The following is a 4,956-nucleotide window of genomic DNA, read 5'->3' on the forward strand; positions in this document are numbered from 1 at the left end:
TGGCCGCAACCTTCCAAATACCGAAAATCGGGAGGTGTCGTTCTGTGGGGGATATATAAAGGCGTGAACCTATACCGAAAAATTTCTGGAGGAAAGTTTTGTACGCCCAACGAAGTGTAAATACCAAATTTCAGCCATTTCGGTGAGGTAATAGCTAAAAATTGCGAGCTGTATCTTGATTTCAACAGACGGACGGACGGACATGGTTATATCGACTTAGAATTTTTACCCGATCAGGAATATATGTACTTTATGGGGTCTCCGATGATTATTTTGATGCGTTACAAGCGGAATGAAAAATTTAATTATATCCTCCTTTGTGGAGGGTATAAAAACTAGACGTACATAGTTGTATAACAAAAAAATTTCAAAAATGATTACTTTTCCTGTATTTTTTTAGTGGAATAAATTTTTGTTGAATGGAGCGTAACTAAAAATGTAATGTCTAGACCAATTTTTTACGAATTAATTTGGAACTTATAGATTAGATGCAACTAGCCGCAACTCTTGCTGACAAATGGTCTGAAAAATAACTTAAATCCTCAAAATCCCCAAAATCTGGCGGTACAGTTATATGGGGACTATATCAAAACGTAGAATATGATCACACTTTTTGGCTGATAAGATGTATGTCCACATAGAACCTCCAATGTCAAAATTCAGCTTATTTGGTCTGAAAATGTGTATATGAGGGGAAATGCTAAAACGTATACTTATGTCCACAATATTTGGTGGAGAAAGAACACCAAATTACACCTAATTTGGGAGCTACACCAATATATTATCCGATGTTGTTCACATTTGTTCCATTATTTCCCACAAACACATACTGAGTTTGTCAACATATCTCAGTTCGGTGCTGCTAGACCAGTGATTTCGACAACTGTATGTCGTAAGCATCTCCAAACATGGACCAATATTTACAATTTTCCGTATAGGACTGACAACACGCAGTACCAAATTACAGCAATATCGCAATCGTGTTCTTTCGTACCGGATTGACCCGAAACCATAGTCTTTTTGTTCGATAATGGCACTGAAATCTCAAAAAATACCGAAAATCAGGAGGTACTATTCTATGTGGGCTATATGAAGATTTCTGGTGGAAAGTTTTTACCTCCAACGAAGAAACCCTTCAAAATACAGAAAATCGGAAGGTACAGATATTAGAACGGGGATCAGTATAGCCCATTTTCACCACAAAACATCCTAGAAGTTATAGAACTTCTATACCAAATTATAAAGCTCTATTCTAAATATTGCAGGCTTTATATTGATTTCAACAGACAGACGGAATGACGAGGCTATATCGACTTAGAATTTTATCCGGATCAAGAATATAGCTAATGCCAAATTATAGTTAATTCGGTCTGAAAATTGAGCTAAAAAAACTTTCGGGCGTTCCGCTATATGGGAGCTATTCTAAAAAGTGGGCCTATGTTAATTGTAATGGAGAAGTTTCTTGACCACTAGAAAATTCTGTCAGAATATGTAGCGAAAACTTCAAAATACTTGTACATAGGTACTACATAGATGCAATACAAATCGTAGGCCTATATAGCAAATTTTCGAACTTGACCTGCCTGCAAACAAAAGAGGCATCTGCGCAAACTTTTAATCTTCTATAGAATCGAAGACCCATTAAAAAGACTTCTATAGAATATAAGGCACCATAAGATGTCTTCTGTAGAATAGAGGACGCCTTAAGTGGTCTTCTATAGAATAGAAATCACCTTAAGAAGTCTTCTATAGAATAGAAGACGCCTTAAGAGGTCTTCCATAGAATATAAGACGCCTTAAGAGGTCTTTTATAGAATAGTTGACGCCTTAAGAGGTCTTCTATATACGCCTAAAGGGGTCTTTTACAGAATAGAAGATGCCTTAAGAGGTCTTCTACAGAATAGAAGATGCCATAAGAGGTCTTTTATGGAATAGAAGACTTATTAAGAGGTCTTCAATACAATAGAAGACGTCTTAGGAGGTCTTCTATACAATAGAAGACGCCCTAAGAAGCCTTCTATATAATAGAAGACGCCTTAAGAGGTCTTCTATAGAATAGAAGACGCCTTAAGGGGTCTTTTACGGAATAGAAGATGCCTTAAAAGGTCTTCTATAGAATAAAAGACACCTAAAGAGGTCTTTCACAGAATAGAAGAGATCTTCAATATAATAGAAGACGTCTTAGGAGGTCTTCTATAGAATAGAAGACGCCTTAGAGGTTAGAGGTCTTCCATACAATAGAAGACGTCTTGGGAGGTCTTCTATACAATAGAAGACGCCTTAAGAAGCCTTCTATAGAATAGAAGGCGCCTTAAGAGGTCTTTTATAGAATAGAAGACATCTTAGGAAGTCTTCTATACAACAGAAGACGCCTTAAGAACCCTTCTATAGAATAGAAGACGCCTTAAGAGATCTATAGAATATAAGACGCCTTAAAAGGTCTTCTATAGAATAGAAAACGTCTTAAGAGGTCTTCAATACAATAGAAGACGTCTTAGGAGGTCTTCTATACAATAGAAGCCTTCTATAGAATAGAAGACGCCTTAAGAGGTCTTCTATATAATAGAAGACTTCTTAGGAGGTCTTCTATACAATAGAAGACGCATTAAGAACCCTTCTATAGAATAGAAGACGCCTTAAGAGGTCTTCTACAGAATAGAAGACGCCTTAAGAGGTCTTCTATACAATAGAAGACGCCATAAGAGGTCTTCTATAGAATAGAAGACGTCTTAAGAGGTCTTCTATAGAATAGAAGACGTCTTAAGAGGTCTTCAATACAATAGAAGACGTCTTAGCAGGTCTTCTATTCAATAGAAGACGCCTTAAGAAGCTTTCTATAGAATAGAAGACGCCTTCATAGGTCTTCTATAGAATAGAAGAAGCCTAAAGGGGTCTTTTACAGAATAAAAGAGGTCTTCTATAGAATAGAAGGCGTCTTAAGAGGTCTTCAATACAATAGAAGACGCCTTAAGAAGCCATCTATAGAATAGAAGACGCCTTAAGAAGTCTTCTAGAGAATAGAAGACGCGTCAAAAGGTCTTCTATAGAATAGAAGACGTCTTAAGAGGTCTTCAATACAATAGAAGACATCTTAGGATGTCTTCTATATAATAGAAGACGCCTTAAGAGGTCTTCCATACAATGGAAGGCGCCTTAAGAGGTCTTCTGTACAATAGAAGACGCCTTAAAAGGTCTTCTGTGCAATAGAAGACGCCTTAAGAGGTCTTCTGTGCAATAGAAGACGCCTTAAGAGATCTTCTATACAATAGAAGACGCATTAAGAAGTTTTCTATACAAAAGAAGACGCATTAAGAGGTCTTCCATACAATAGAAGGCGCCTTAAGAGGTCTTCTGTACAATAGAAGACGCCTTAAAAGGTCTTCTGTGCAATAGAAGACGCCTTAAGAGGTCTTCTGTGCAATAGAAGACGCATTTAGAGGTTTTCTATACAATAGAAGACGCATTAAGAGGTCTTCTATATAATAGAAGACGCATTAAGAGGTCTTCTATAGAATAGAGGATCACTTAAGAGGTCTTCTATAGAAGGCGCCTTAAGAGATCTTCTATAGAATAGAAGGCGCCATAAAAGTTCTTCTATACAATAGAAAACGCCTTAAGAAGTCTTCTACAGAATAGAAAACGCCTTAAGAGGTCTTCTATAGAATAGAAGACGCCTAAAGAGGTCTTCTATAGAATAGACAGAATAAAAGACGTTTAATTGGCATCTTCTACAGATGCCAATCTACATAAGATTCTAATAATAAAGATCACAACACCAAATAGTTATATAAATTTATTTAAAGGGTCTGAGATGCTTCATACTTCTGCCCATCGCCCGAATTCAAGTCCACCTCTTGGATCGGCTGAAATTATTGCCATAAAAAGTCCTTGGGGCCCAGGTCACAACAATACTTCCGGAAATATGGGTTTTGATCGTCAACAGCTCTCCAAAATATCTTTAGAATGAATGGCTAAGTCTCGTTTTCGGCACCCCTCGGATAGGTCAGCAAGATTTACCATAGGCATCTCAACAACAAGTCCATACTTCACTAGATATTAGAGCGTATTTCCTTAAGAGTTTCCTTTGTGATGTAATCCGTTGTATTGATTTTCTTCGCTTTAAGAAAAGAATGAAATAAGAATTATGTTAGATATATGCCAGTGCCAACCAATCATACACTTTACCTGTAGAAGATATGGATTCCCTTCAAAAATGCCTCAAAACAAATATATATACCCAAAGTGACAACATACATGTAAAAAAGCAGATGGTCTGATGGCGACCTTAATTGAAATCAAAAGAAATAAACTTATGCGCTTTTGTTTTGACACTTGAGAGAAATTCAGAGCCATTTACATTTGTTTATTTACGTCGTCACAAAAATTACACAATAAACAAGGTAGTTGTATCGGCAAATTGCAACAAAAATGTGCAAAAATTTTAAACAATAGCTCAGTTCCTTTACGTGCAAGAATCTTCAAGTTTTACAACTTTTTACTCGAAAAGCGTTCCTTTACTTCAGATACCATACAATTCATATGGAAGTAGATTACAACTTTTGCTACTTTTGCCAGTTTTACCATTTTCAAAAGTAAAGGAACATACCAAATATGAAAAAATAATTTGGCTTTTCAATACAAAGTTCATCCTAATAAAACAATTATTATTAGTTATGATCAAGGCATATTTATAGATAGTAGATGCACAAATTACAACAACTAACAAATTTACAAAAACAACATTGTTGTTATTGGAAATAAAATGTCAAGGAAAATATGGAATAATAGGATCGCTCTGAAAATTTGTTCAGGAAAAACATGAATACATTTTGAAAATCCTGTAAAGTAGAACAAATTTGAATCAAAATGTAAATATAAAGCATACAGAACTGTTTATAAAACGCATATATCCAGTTTACATTTACTCAATTTCAACTGTAAATTCCATTGCTCAAA

At 35.7% G+C, this 4,956-nt stretch overlaps 1 long non-coding RNA gene across 1 annotated transcript; it reads right to left on the reverse strand.

Moving 5' to 3' along the window:
- Positions 1 to 3,780: 3,780 nt before the first annotated feature.
- LOC141402139 (uncharacterized) lies at positions 3,781 to 4,680 on the reverse strand. Its single transcript, XR_012412537.1, has 2 exons — positions 4,186 to 4,680; positions 3,781 to 4,117 (listed from the first exon to the last, which is right to left on the reverse strand). It is a non-coding gene; the product is annotated as an uncharacterized lncRNA (long non-coding RNA).
- Positions 4,681 to 4,956: the final 276 nt, after the last annotated feature.

This window comes from Musca autumnalis, unplaced genomic scaffold (genome assembly GCF_047663935.1).
Source record: "Musca autumnalis isolate F117 unplaced genomic scaffold, ASM4766393v1 scaffold_4, whole genome shotgun sequence".
Lineage (NCBI taxonomy): Eukaryota > Metazoa > Arthropoda > Insecta > Diptera > Muscidae > Musca > Musca autumnalis.